Source organism: Engystomops pustulosus, chromosome 3 (assembly GCF_040894005.1).
Source record: "Engystomops pustulosus chromosome 3, aEngPut4.maternal, whole genome shotgun sequence".
Lineage (NCBI taxonomy): Eukaryota > Metazoa > Chordata > Amphibia > Anura > Leptodactylidae > Engystomops > Engystomops pustulosus.
Window position 1 is genome coordinate 107,918,074 of NC_092413.1, and position 15,519 is coordinate 107,933,592.

At 40.2% G+C, this 15,519-nt stretch overlaps 1 long non-coding RNA gene across 4 annotated transcripts in view; it reads left to right on the plus strand.

Annotated features, from left to right (window-relative positions):
• The window catches only part of LOC140121755 (uncharacterized), a 51,977-nt gene extending 37,098 nt beyond the window's left edge, over positions 1-14,879 (plus strand). For 2 of the 4 annotated variants that reach the window (XR_011854174.1, XR_011854178.1), the window contains exons 4-5: positions 10,187-10,257; positions 14,400-14,879. This is a non-coding gene — a long non-coding RNA (uncharacterized lncRNA). Of the gene's footprint in view, positions 1-8,691; positions 8,886-10,186; positions 10,258-14,399 lie in introns of those variants that run through there. The other 2 variants (XR_011854176.1, XR_011854177.1) reach the window with 2 other exon arrangements.
• Positions 14,880-15,519: the final 640 nt, after the last annotated feature.

Consider the following 15,519-nt stretch of genomic DNA (forward strand, 5'->3'; position numbering starts at 1 on the left):
TTTAGATTCAACATGGCACATTCCCATGTCTTTTTTAGAAGGCTGTCCGCCTTCCTATCCAGAGGATCCCTTAGCTGAATTGCATCCTCGAATGGAAGATCCGTCTTTTTAGTCATTTTGGTGACTTGAACATCGACTTTGGGGGTAGAGTTCCAAATTTTTGCTTCTGTTTCATCAAAGGAGAGACGGTTTTTAAACTCTCTAGAAATGGAGATTCTACTCTCCGGTTCTCTCCATTCTTCAAGTATCAGCTCCTTAAGAGTGTTATTTATGGGAAACACTCGCCTCTTCTTAACCTTAAGGAGTCCGAATAACTCATCTTGAATGGATTTAGTTTCCTCTATCTCCTCGATCTTGAGGGTATCCCTCATAGCCTTTAGAAGTGGTTCCAGATCTTCTGAAGCTAGTAAATATCTAGATTCCATTTTACATGCTGAATTGGATGGTCCTGGCTCCATATCAATAGATTCCTTGGTCCCTTCCGAGTCCGATGCGGAGTCTGACATGGATTCCATAACTCGTTGTCTTTTATGCAGAGGCTCTTGAGGTATAAGAGCTGTTATAGATGAGGCTATAGATGTTTTAACCTCATCCCTTATAAAACTGCGCATCTCATCCACAAAAGAAGACCTCTCTTCTCTGAGTAGGTTATCCACGCAGGTTTTACAGAATGTTTTTTTGTAGTCTGCAGGGAGCTTTTCTGAGCACATGTTGCACTTCCTTGAAGCGGCTCTCTTCGCGCTCGACTGATCTTTAGCTCTCCCTTTATCCTTCTCCTTTTCCCTGGGCTCCTACCAAGGAGAAGGAGAAGTAATTAGTCCTTAACCGGACCCTATGTGACAATACAGGGATATGTGGGTGACCCACCACCCTATCCCTAATTAACCCTACTTACAGGGTTCAAGGATAAGAGATCCAGACTCGAAGCCTCCATGCCATGCGTCTCCATATTCCCAATTGTGGGACCACCGGTATCAGTAAGCCTAAACATTTTAACAGAAAGTGAAATAAATTCTGCTTTTAACCAAGTGGAATACAAATAAAGGAGTACCTGAGGTATCTTGAAATGAGGAATATACTGCACAGGTCCCTAAGAGAGACACACACATGTATATAGGCCTGGATCTGGATAAGACACATATGAGGCAACCAAACAGCATGTAACCGACCTTGATGGCTGGAAATGCCTAGAATAGCGTCCGATCTCAGAGATGCTTGAGTCAGGGCTAAAGGAGCGACTGTTAGACCTCAGATCAACATGACTATCTCGCTTTTGAATCTTACCGCTCCACGCTCCTGCTTCCGGACCGCGCCATCGTGACGTCACATCTGGTCCCGTCATTTCCGGCGGAAGTCGTCACCAGAGTCGGACGGCAGCCGGTCCACGTGACTTCCGCGATGGACACGCTCCGGGTGTCCTTAGCTGCGCAGAGCTGCGTGCAGAGCCGGAGAAAATGGGGTCTCTGCTTGTGGCAGAGGAAAGGACCGAAGTCCGATCGAGGCCGAGACCGCCTTAGGGTAAGGGACGATTCCCTGTGCCACTTAGGTCCCCCCTCACCGTCCCAACCGCTGGGGATGAGGAGAGACTTCTCTCTACCACCTGCCCTGTGTAGGGACAGGAAGCCACTGGTGTACGGATGCCGGGGTGGGGTATTTAACCTCTCTGCTTCCTGTCCCTACAGAGGTCAAGGGTCATCCTCCAGTTGGGGCCGTCATGGGGGACGCTATGGAAAATTTAATAACCACATCTGGTTAAGTGGGCCATATAGGGTATAGACAGTATGAAACAGTCGTGTTTTATATGAATAATAATATCCTTGGATAATTTATGTCTCAGAAAGGTTGATGTTATTTTTTGAGTCCATAGACTACGTTATTGTGATTATAATTTATAAAATATAGATGGTGATAGTTTTGGCAGTAACAATGTAGATATTAGATATTTCATTTCTATGTAAGGTGTGCGTGTGGTCCTGTGTGAAGTAAGACTGATGGTATACTCACTGAAAACACTCACTGTAATCCCTTCACTGTGTTTTACTGTACTGTGTCCTTTTTTTTAGACATGTAAAACATTCCATATTATATACATTATCTTTAACTTACAATGAGACATTATACAGTCATGTCTGTTATTCAAAAAATGTAGATACAGTTTGTTTCTAAATTCCTTAGATTCTACATGGTGTGTTATGAAGTGGCTGTACAGAGCGTTAACAAGTTATAGATCATAGATCAAAAACATTTGCAACTGATATGCAGAATGATGTTTTATAGAGAGAAACCTTCCTCTCAAGCTTGACATGCACACATATGTAATGGACACCTAGCAAGCTATGATTTGTGCCGGGGGAAAAGAAATTTACTTGTTCATACTGTTCACAGAGGTGGATTTGCCATTCCCAGCGCCCTAAACAAAGTTTTGTTTGCTAAGTTCTGCTATGAATGAGAGAGCAGGGACCGTATACTGTTTTGCATCCTTTGGCAGATATTCTAATCTCATAAACCAGAAAAAATGTGAGAATTAAAAAAAAAATTTTAAATCTTGAATAATTATAAATTGAAAGCAACACCCAGAATATGAATACAGTGTCAGCCCACTCAAGCGTAGCAGTGCTTAATAGAGGATTTCAAACTGGACTCAAAGGCAGTGTTCACAGCCACCTTATATTACCTTGCAAAAAGTAAGTAAAGGGCAGGTTTTACCTGACTTGCAGTTTTGCCTTTGGAAGTACCGTATATACTCGAATATAAGCCGACCCGAGTATAAGCCGAGACCCCCAATTTTACCACCAAAAACTGGGAAAACCTATTGACTCGAGTATAATCCGAGGGTGTAGTAAACAGCCAGCCCCAAGTGGTATACAGCCAGCCTGCCCCCTCATGTATACAGCCTGCCAGCCTGCCCCCTCATGTATACAGCCTGCCAGTCTGCTCCCTCATGTATACAGCCTGCTAGCCTGACCCCTCATGTATACAGCCTGCCAGCTTGCCCCCTCATGTATACAGCCTGCCATCCTGCCCCCTCATGTATACAGCCTGCCAGCCTGCCCCCTCATGTATACAGCCTGCCAGCCTGCCCCCTCATGTATACAGCCTGCCAGCCTGCCCCCTCATGTATACAGCCTGCCAGCCTGCCCCCTCATGTATACAGCCTGCCAGCCTGCCCCCTCATGTATACAGCCTGACAGCCTGCCCCCTCATGTATACAGCCTGCCAGCCTGCCCCCTCATGTATACAGCCTGCCAGCCTGCCCCCTCATGTATACAGCCTGCCAGCCTGCCCCCTCATGTATACAGCCTGCCAGCCTGCCCCCTCATGTATACAGCCTGCCAGCCTGCCCCCTCATGTATACAGCCTGCCATCCTGCCCCCTCATGTATACAGCCTGCCAGCCTGCCCCCCCATGTATGTTGAGCACATTTAAAAAAGTACACTTAATTCTCACCTTCCGGCGATACTGACCCCCGATCCTCTGCGGTGGCTCTCGATCCCCGGCAGCGTCTTCTGTCTTCTCTTGCTGGCGGAAGCGCGTCCATGCGATCTCCCCGGCGGCGCTCACTATGAGGCGGCGGTGTCGCCGCTGATGACGTCACACCACCGCATCATAGTAAGCGCCGGCGGTGAGATCGCATTGACGCGACTCCGCCGGCAAAAGAAGAAAGAAGACATCCGCAGCCGGAGATCGAGAGCCACCAGGTGAGAACTAAGTTTATTTATTTAATGTGCTGAACTTTGGGAGCCGCCGCGGGTGGATCCGGGCACCTGAGGGTGAGTATTAAATTTTTTTTTTTTCAATTGACTCGTGTATAAGCCGAAGTGAGGTTTTTCAGCACATTTTTTGTGCTGAAAAACTCGGCTTATACACGAGTATATACGGTAAGTCCTAGTTATAACGGGGTCGGGATATCTGGGAGCATGCTCGAACATGTGCCAAAGTTTTTATGACATCCCAGAGGACCACCTTAAGGGTGACACCAGAAATAAACTGACCCTATCACCCACAAAAAAAGATGACCCCTGCCTTAAAAAAGTAATTCCACAGATATTGCCCTAATGGTTAGGGCAACTCTCTATTTTCCAACTCTGATGCATATCCTTCAGTCTATGGATTCATCAGAGGGTATACGGTTGATGCTCTGGTTGTCTTAAATAGGGATGCATATGGCAGCCCCATGTATAGGGTTCCCCCCAAAGTGTAGATAGGGTGAGCTGAAGTGTCAGTCCTCACCCAAGGAGCCCCTGTCATGAGTGCTCCAGTTAGATCTTCAGATAGTGGCAAGCAAATTTAATTTCACTGTACATGTACTGCCTTGTTACATTAGAGAGTTTCAGGCTGAGCCCACCCATGTTTATCACTAATGGTTGGTGCTGGAAGACACTTATTGCTGTCTTGTGGCTCCCAAGGCATGTTGTTATAGTGAAGCCGTTTATTAGCAGTATGCTGCAATACAATTAATGAATTAATGAATTCTATATAAATATATAGATACCAAGCGAGGTTGCCATACACAGTTTTGAGGGGCAATGTCGCTCTCACCTTGCAAATATCAATCTTATACCAGCTAGTCAAGTGAGTAACTAAAATTCATAACTGTTTTATTGGATATGCATTAAAAACCAACATCTAAATAGTATCAAATAACAGTAAAATCATACAGTGAATCCTGCCCAGATGGTCACTGTATCACTGGGATCAAACAATGTACACACCGATAGAAAGTCTCTTGATCTCTTACAGACACTTAGATGTAGTAGAAAATATTTGCATCTTACCATACATGCTGGTGTCTGTATAGAGGTACCTGGTGAGTCGCTGGGTCGGAAGTAAAAGTTCTCTCCTGGAGAGGATTGGATGTGAGGAGAAATCAATAGTAGCCCTTCACTCTCCCTATCGTCCCAGAGAGACCAGCTAGGGATCATGAGTATGGCCACTTTACTTGAGCGCTGCTGCGGAGTGTTTATCAGTCACTCTGCATATTTGATACCCCTTAGTGACCCCATAACAGGGGCCACTGTATCTAACTGTTAATGTCTGCATTTCACCGATGTAGACCCTCTGATGAATCCCATGTGTGAAGAAACGCATCAGGGTGGGGGGATGCGGGGATATTTTTGATTTATCATAGGGCAAGTCTAAATGGTACTGCCCTTGTAAGGGCGGGAGACAACTCTGGGACGATAGGGAGAATGTAGGGCACTGTTGATTTCTCCTCACATCCAATCCTCCCCAGAACTTTTACCCCCGACCCAGCAACCCACCAGGTACCTCTGTACAGACACCAGCATGTATGGTAAGATGCAAATATTTTCTACTACATCTATGTGTCTGTAAGAGATCAAGAGACCTTCTATCTGAGGATTTGGTGTGTACATTGTTTGATCCCTATGATACTGTGACCATCCGGGCTGGATGCACTGTATGATTTTACTGTTATTTGATACTATTTAGATGTTGGTTTTTACTAAAATATAGTAAGAAAAGTTAAGAAAAATAAATTAAAGGTTTTAATCACTCCCCTTAAATAAACTTTTTTTAAAATTATCTTTGTAAATTTCACTGCATTTGGATTATTTTTATTTCTTCGTAATAAGAAATGTTAAATAGTGCAACTAGGAAGAAAAATGTGTCCACCGGATAACAAGCCCTCGATTGTATGGTTTGCTTTATGGTCAAATCTACCCCTGAATGTACATTTTGTCGTTGTATCCAATAGGGAAAAGTGAATTTAGCATGTTGAAGTTCAGTACTCAAGTGATTAATATCTATACAAGGAGTCCCAATAAACAAATACAGGCGGCACAGTGAGACTGAAGGATTGTAATCCAAAAGTGGGTGCAGGCTCCAGGGATTAGACTCAAAACCCCAACGGATATCCAGAAAATTGAAGCAGAAGAGCAGCACTCCTTGGTTTTCAAAATTTATTCACAAGTGGAAAGTACAGTGCAACGTTTCGGCTGGCTCAATGCAGCCATCTTCAAGCTGAAGATGGCTGCATTGAGCCAGCCGAAACGTTGCACTGTACTTTCCACTTGTGAATAAATTTTGAAAACCAAGGAGTGCTGCTCTTCTGCTTCAATTTTCTGGATATACAAGGAGTCCCTATAGCTCCCTACTATAGAGAATGTGTTCATGACATTTGTCCATTGGTTGTGTATCAGCTCCATTGGAGAAAACACTGAGAAAATCAAAACCCAATTTTGCTGTAATTTGTGTAAATTCCTATTTATAGTTGAATGCTTCAAGGTTTTTTTTATTATTAACTTCATAAGGAATGAAGAAACATTAAATTTCTTATTGCATAATTGCAGGCCAGGGTCCCACATTGGATCCAGGAAAGTTTATATAAACTCTCAAGTATTACATTTTTTACAGTAGTCAAAACTTATTTTACTAAAAGCTATTCCCAAGTGTGCATCAGTCTGAATCAATAAGTATTCATGTTTATTTTATTCAAAGGAATGGGAATTAGCAGATTCCTTAAGTAAGCTATTCCTTTATATGGAGACTTAATTGGCCAAATCAATTCCCTTCACTGTGCCGAAGAGATGCAAACATGTTGAAACAGTGCTGTCCACAGTTGGGAATTTGTTCTTTTTGGAATAGATATATTGGTTTGGTTATTGTCCATCATCATGTCATTGTCACAGGTGACCCTGCGACCCCTATCGCGTGTACCTCAGTGTGCCCCAGCGAAAAACTCACCTTTCCCAGCTCTAGCGGCAATCTCCACGATGCCCATCTCCTAGGGGCTCTGTAAAATTTAAAGGTCCAGCGCGCCGATAATTGGCACTGGCCAGCTGCCTGCCTTGATAAATTCAGCCCCTTCCTGTGTTCCCTGTCGGATATTCGTGCCTTGTGCCCTAGAGAAAGCTGTGTTGTTACCACGGTTCCGTTCCTGACTACGCTTCCCTGCTGCCTGCTTTGACCTATTGCTACCTCCCAGACGTTGATTCTGTGCTCCCTGTCTTGAACTCATGCCTGTCCCCAACCACGAGTTTGCCTGACGATTTTGTACTAGGCCTTGGCCACCACGAAAGTCACAAAACAGGGCAAAGTCGCACCTGTGGAACGACCTGCTTTGTGGCGGGCTCTGGTGAAAACCAGGTACCCCTGAGGGTGAAGACACGTGGCGTTTTTAGGCCGTTTTTGGGCCGTTTTTAGTTAGTGCGTTTTCACATCGTTAAAAACGCATGCATTAAAAAATGCATGCGTTTTTGACCAGTTTGAATTATTTTGGTCAAACCTGTCAAAAACGCATGCGTTTTTTAACGCATCGTTTTTTACAATCTGAAAACGCACTAACTAAAAATGGCCCAAAAACGGCCTAAAAACGCCACGTGTGTCTTCACCCTTAGACTCCGGTCCCAGGTGTTGACTTACATCATCGTCCGCAGTGGTACAGAGGATCCACTACCACTGATCCTGACAGTCATCAGACTTTCTGACAAAGTCATGCTTGATGTTAAGGGAATTGTTTTACAGTAAAGCTCAGAGCCAATGTTTTCCTAACCCCATACTGGAAAACAGCTATATTCAGATCTAGTGGTTTGGTTGATCCTTTCAATGTCTAGATTTGCTGTGCTTTTATATAATTTTATATAATTTTGTCACAGTAAGAGCAACTTTGCATACAACAGCATTTGACCTACCACACATAATTGGAATTTGATTCTCTTCCCTGGGTTCCATCTACAGACATATGGCGGTTGTTGTAGGAAGCATGTTATTATTAGGAAGTTGTGTTAGTGGTGCGGAGGATAAATTATCTGTGCCTCCCCCCTTTTACTATGAGGAATGCCTCTGCTTACTTAAGTTCAGGATTTAATGATCTCTAATGTCTTTTTACAATCCTGAAGTCCTGTAATGAGTGCAGATTACCAGATGAAAAGTATTTAAAAGCACTCCTAAGGGTTGTTTATCTAGCCCCGTCATTGCTCTGTTAGCACAGATGGGCTGTGGTCTTTAAGCAGAGGAGAGTGGGAAAAAGAGTAGACATTTTTCTTCTTTATTTTAGTAGTAGTGAATATCAAAAACTTCATTAGCTGTCATCTGTTGTCTATAAAGAATATAATTGAAAGTTTCAACTTTGTTGAAATATACTTCCTCTTTGTTGTGAAAATCTGGATTTCCCAGTTTTACAGACTCATCTTTCATATAGGAAGCATAGCATGCATATTAACTAACCTAAGTTGAGAATCAGACCTTATTTTGCCACACTTAAATATTATTTACTAGCTTCTGACAGTAACAGGTAGACACATCTTAGGAATTGTGGAACTAAGAAAATCAGTGCATTCTCAAAACGGTTTTACAAGAAGAGGTGTATTAAAAAGGAAATGTTTTAAGGAGTGGAAAGACCCTTCGGGGTATGTTGCAATTACAGTCAAAATTTACAGAAGTTTAAATAGTAATGTTGTGAGTAATAGGAAATGTCATAGTTTTTGATGAGGGAGAACATATACCAATGAAATGATAATCTAAAGCATAAACCATTGATCACATAATCAATTTTATGAATACATTGTTTTGTAAGTGTGCCCTACCCACTGTAATCTCAGCAATCTTAATCAATATTTTCATGTAACCTTAATCAATATTATTAACTTGATTAAAGCTGGCTGGTATATGACACATTTGGGGTAATTTATCGTTAAGACATTTGTGCTTGTCTTTTTTTGGTTATTCCAGGGTTTGGACTTGCTGATCGGTGAGGGTTTTCGTGGGAAAACCCCTTTAAAATATGATCTATCGAACAACTGAGTCACACAAAAGTCACAAACTCTTCGGCAACACCTTCTAAAGCCTGCCTGATACACCAAGAGGCGGTATCTCAGTGTCAATTAAATGCGTCATGGGGCTTGAAAATAATGCAGTTTCCCTTATACACCGCACCGTGCTTCCATATAGTTTACATGCAAATTTTGGTTATTTACATACTATTACCTTTATGTTAAGAGCTATACTTTCCATGAAATATAAGAATATAATTATATTGTAATGTAGTTTAAAAGAAAGTCCTTAAACATCAACAAAGTGCTACTAACAGAAATCTAATTTCATTACGGACAATTACTTTGGATAAATGACTTTGCCATTCTGTTCAAATGGAGCAGGGTAAAAAAATATTTCAGATACAATAGCTGTCACTGTGCATATGTGTTGTATTAGCAGGCAAATATTGACACTGCTTATCACAAAGCAGGGGCTGACACAAGTTTTCAGCACAACCCTGAGATTGTGTTTAATTTGGAACACATTGTAAGTTTTGCTGAAGCACCCGTTGCATTTCTGAAGTCATTTCTTCCACGCTTTTACTATAAGCTGGAGATTTTCAATTTTTGTAAGCCATAGAACACTGGAAAAAGTCTTACGAAACTGGTTTGTCCTGTTTCTCTAGACTATCCGCTTTCTTTATGCATTATTTCCCTATTCCTGTGAAACGGTAGTTTGCATTATGTGCTTAGCTTGAGAAAAATATAGGTTTTCTTTTACTTACTAGCATTCAAAATGTCCTGACTGCATGAGTAAGTCAACAAAAATTTTGTGACCTGTACTTTCAGACCCAACTTCGAGGCTTACATATATTGATGCAAAATACTGAGCAGAATGCTGCTGTGTGAACATACCCTTAACTAGCCTAGTTTATATATTCAAGTTAGTGTGTGCAGGTTTTAAAGTGTATTAAAAATATTAGAGAAGTTCCCGATGTATTTTATTTGTTATATACCGTTATTGTTCACAGGGTTTGGGCTTGAAATTTCATACTAAAACCTGAACGCTATACGAGGTCAAGCTAAAAGAGTTACTAAGGCTTTCACCTAAGGCTTTCACACAACTTTTAGACCTTTTGCCCATGAGAGAGTGTGATGCAATTTTACAAACTCGCATCATAAGCTTGCCTGAATGTCCATCCCGAAAGCTTAGAGACTGAGCTGTTCAGTTCTGGTCTCTACAAGTTTGGGATGGACATTCAGGCAAGCTTACGAAATAGGTTTGATGTGAGTAAATCGAATCCCACTTACTCATGGGCAATAGGCCTACAGTATAAGTTGTGTGAAAGCCACCAGTGCCAGAACAACTTTTTCTGAATTGGACTGGCAATTACGCTACGCTAAGTTTATTCATTTAGCATTGATTAGTTTGCACAATAATAAAATCTTTTAAGTGCATTTTACTTTTACAGATATTTGCCTCTGTATATCTATAGTCATCCATCAGCCAGAAGACAAAAATGCCTACAGCACTATGGAAAAAGTAAGTATGACATGACCTGATGGATACCAAAAAAACACTCTTTAGGTTTCCATATGGTGATTTTGGTGGTTTATCTACATATACTAAGGGTCCCGTAGAAGGCACTTTCGTCGGATTTTAGAATTTTTCGGATTTCGCATGGCTGTGACAGGTATTTGGAAGGGGATTGTGTCTCACATAATTGGATTTTGGTGCAATTGCACCAGCTTTCATGCGACAGAAATCTGGAGGGCAGGCGATGAATAATCCGACTGATTCAGACTGAGCACGGGATTTAACTTTCAAATTGTGTTGCAACCAATGCACCTACATACACCAGGAAGAAGAAGGTGGACCTGAGCAGGAAGCAACACATGCAGCATATCGGGCACACAATCTTAGTGAATCGCGGCACAATCCATGATCGTCGGACATTCCGGATCGGGGATTGTGAGGTGGAATCTAAGGAATACAACTAATATTTGGCTTATATGCCATTCTTTGATACTTTTATGATGAAATAGGAAAAGGTGTGCTATTAGTGCTCATATCACATAACTAGTGTGATTCTTTGTCTGTATATGGTCTTCTAGTAAAATGTGAACTTTGAACGAATAGAACAGCCGTGACACATGTAATCAGATCATTACATGTCCACACCCTGTGCTCTGTTTACTAACACTCTCCACTTCCTGAAGATGTAATACAAGCTTATTTTGCAATCTACAGTCATGCCATTAGAAGTAAATCCCTGTTCCAGGTGTATCAGTTTCTGGGACCTGACTTTCTTGTTGAATTTATAAATGCGGTCCATTTACCTAGTTGTAAGCGTGTGTGTGTTTACATGTTGGGTTTGGAGAAACCAGACAGATCAGTTACATCAGTGGCATAGATAACAAGCTGAAGTAAAACCTTTTAGGAAGTATCAACTTAAATATAGTTCCTGTTTTATTCTGGTTGTAAAGGCTGTTAAGATGGAAATATTCAGTTTTTTTGTAATCGCAATAGTTATCACAATAGAGAGCATCACAAGGTTCACAAGCTGGACAATGTGGTCAATGCATTTAGGAGAAAGTGTTTCTGGTTTATTTGCAGTGAAGATCTAAAAATAATTTTGTGGGCTCCATGACTATATTTTCATCTGCTTCTTTGTGGAAAGCATTTTTAAGGAATTACAAAATGATATATCCTTGCGAAATAGTACAGGGTAATTTAGAGACACAGTTTATGAACACCTGAATAAAAAATGGGAGTTTTCAGTTCTATGTGGTTCATAGTTGTACATACAGTTTAACTATTGCTGTGGACACTGGTAAAAAGTATCTTGATAGTTTTCTCACTTTTGGAGTCCTGACAATATTTCTGTTATATAACTGGATCTATCTGTGTACATATAAAGAAGGGGGCAAATATACTGAGTATAAAGGTGTACACACATTCAATAAATTATTTAAATACCATGCACAAGCAGATGTGTATATGAACCAATTTTTTTTATCATTGCATTACAAATATACAATACATATTTAAAAATAAAAAAAAGAAAAGACCCTCCCTATTCTCACACCATGATAGGACATGTAGATGCAAACTGGCTGCCAATATGTAGTCTTGATAAATCGCAAAGTAATAATTGGATCTATTTGTGGACACAACAAGAAACTGAATGTAGCTGACTTGTGGTGTGAGAGCATTCAAAAAAGTCTCCTACTGTGTACTACAATAAAAGATTATACAATGGAGGTCGATTTGCAAAACAATAATTGAGCGGTGAAAGAAAACTTCCATGAGTCTCTGAAATAGTCTCTCAGTTACTCATTAACAACACTGTTTTAGTGTAGAATAGTTTTTTGTTGGCTTTTTGGACAATACATTGAAGAAAGCAGCTAAAAGTGAAAGTTCACCCCTGGCAAACCTGCAAATATCTTAATGAATTGGATTATGGCAGTAACTCACTTAAATTTACTTATTAGCCAGTATAATAATTATAAGCAATGTGTATTATAAGCAATGTGTATTATAAGCAATGTGTATTATAAACCTTGATGGCTTGATTTAGGTCCACAGTTTATTTGCTAAGAATATTTCAGATATCTTACCTCCTCTGCACTAACACATGACTAAATGTAGTACACCACCCAAATCCCTGCTTTTATAAATAAAAATGTTAGTTATAGGCCTCAAATACCTTGCACCAGCTCAGGGTGACCTGGTGCCGGAGCATATCTAACTTATTTTCATAAACCGCTGTATCGGTTATTCATTTGATTTCAACCCCCCTTCGACGCACCATAACACGTTCACGGCACACCATGCACGCGACCGTGCGTGCGACTGAATAGGAAGTGCCGGAGAGCCGGTGACCGAGCTCTCGGGAACACTCGCACCTGCGCAACTCAAAGATTTTTTTATTATTTTTACATTTATTTTTATAATTTTTTAAACTTTTTTTTACTTTTACTATTTTTCAGACTCCCTAGGGTACTTAATCCCTGCGTTGTCTGGTTGCTCCTTTCATATACTGCCAAACTACAGTATATGGTGATTTTCATCCTCATTCATTAAAATGTGCAATTAGCACATTGTAATGAAAGGACTAAATCCAGACAGCCTCGGGTCTTCGGAAGACCCAAGGCTGTCATGGCAACCGATCGCCGCTCCCACACACCGCCATCTTTTTGAAGCCGCCGGCAGCTTTGAGCCGTCAGCTGTCAGCCCGTGAGCCCTCTCCATGCACCTGCTGTGCTATTGTGTCATGAAAGGATTAATGGAAACCTGTCATTAGGAATTGGCCTAATAAACCACTACCAGTTTATATTGTCTAGAAGTTATACGCCTTCCAGATCATGTTTCTTTCATGGCCCAGCAGGGTTCCATCGTCCAAAAAAATCTACTTTGAAGTGAAATGTAAATTGGTCGTATAAAGTCAAGGAGTTAGAGAGTTTATCACTACAGTCAAGCACTCCTTGCCTCTGAACGACTCCCCCTGTTAAAGGGGCATTCTGAGGCAAGGAGAGCTTGAATTAAGTCTTCAAGCCTCCCCCTCCATGACTTTATACAACCAGTTTACATCTCACTTCAAAGTTGATTTTCTGGATGATGCCGCCACACTGGACCATGAAAGAAACTTGATCAGGGAGGTGCTAAGCTGCTTGACAACATACTGGTAGTGGTTTATTCAGCCAATTTCTTCTCACAGGTTCCCTTTAACTGTTAAGAGAATAAGTTATATCTATGTTTTAATGACGGAACACAGGTTGTTCAAAGACTTTTTTAGTGGACCATGCTGATTTCAGCATCAAACCTGCCCCAGATGTTTAGGATCAGATAAATTTGTTTTATATATTGTGCAGATATGCCTGGCAGCTGTTATATTCATGCTTGTAAAAAAACCTATAACTGCTTTGGAGAAGATATGTATTATTATTTCACCTGTTAAAATAAGGATTTTGCGGAAAAGCAATCATAATTTTTTTTTCAGCCACAGAATATTGATATATTGAAATATATTTGTATACATACTCCATATCCATATCCGTGTATTAATTACTTGTATTGAAGATGATTGTGTAAGACCTTTAGGCTAAGAAAATGAATATGGCTCCCTACACTAAATTGTTCCATATGATACCAAAGGCCCTGAGTTCAAATGTCACCGTACAAAAATTGTCTATAATGTTTATAACCAGTGTGATGACTAATCGTTGTTAAAAGGGATGAGGAACATATCCTGCTGTGTCAGAGGTAATGTTCTAGTCAATAAAAAGAGGCTGAAAAACTCATAAAAGATTTTTATTATAATAGATTAAAAAATTGCTTATTTGGCAGTCGGCTTATATTAGCAAAAAAAAATTCCTGCTTGCTGTGGTTTGACATCGTATATTTTTCTGTAATTTTAAATAGATAGGTTGCAAGCATTCCATTTGTCAATAATGATATGTTAATGATATTGAGATGGTTGCTTTATGTTTTAGATCCATATGGAAAAGAGTTATTTAAAGAATGTTCTATGTAATTTAAGTAGTCGTCCCACATTCCCAGCTTACCCACAATGGTGAAAGTTCAGAATATAATAAACAGCCTGAGTCGCCGAACTAGGTCATTTATAAAAATACAGAGTCCTGAGTGCCGAATGATTTTGCACTTTATTTCTTATATTGCAGATTGTCTTCTTGTAGCAAAACCTCTTTAAGCTCCTAACATGATAATAAATGACCTTCCTAGCAAACTAGAGCATCTAAGAAAACATCTCTGCCTTGAGAATAATTTAGATCATCTTTTCCCATAGCATTCTGAAGGTCCGGCAATGTCAACTTCTATCAAAGCAAGACATTTAGAAAAGACCTCTTGGGTTAAACTCCTGGCTCTATGTATATTACAGTTTAAGTGATATAATATTATTCTTTCCATTATGGAGTAAATTGAGAAGAAGATTTTTTTTTTTTTTTAACTTAGGACATGTTCTCGATTCTCGGGATGGAAAAACATTGTGCTATACCAGTGTATTTACCAATTTTGACTTTGAGTAATAATGTTAAAATAATATGGTGACTGGACTTGGAGGTATACACTATGTAATGAGATTTGTTTCCTTTCTATGTTGGTAAACTTGTTAAAGCTGTACAACACTGATTTTGTTCATATATTAAAAATATTTTAATATGAAACTCATAGGACTAATGTATCTTGCCAGTTTTTTGACGTTCAAGGTATGAAAAAGTAAACATATCTGTACACAACCATCATTGCTGAAGTGGAGCATCTCAGTATTACAACATGTGCATGAGGATTGGGCTAAAACCGAATATTTAAGATATATCTCATTGTGGAGTACCTATAAGCTATCACATACAGGTATATTTGGATAAGATTCCTTATAGACTATAAAGTCTTGAATGTCCACTAATAGGGTGAAGAAAAATGCTGTAACTGTATATATAACTATGAAGAAAAATTAAAAAATGTGCATTGATAGAAGGCTATGCATTGTGGTATACTTATTGGATGATTATTAATGGGTGCACCATTGAAATTTGTTACTATTTGAGACTTTTGCACATTTTCGCATAACAGTAAGAGGAGCAACGTTTGTGGGGGAAGGGGGGGGGGGCAAAGCCAGCATGTAGGTGATACATCAATTTTTTAGGGATACACACAGTTTATGGGATACCCTGGTATAAAAATGGGACCACTAACAGCTAAGAATTTACAAGAAGTTGAAGAAGCACACAGATGGTGTCATTGTACTGAATAGAGGACACTGTGGGGCTGAAGGACAGTTGT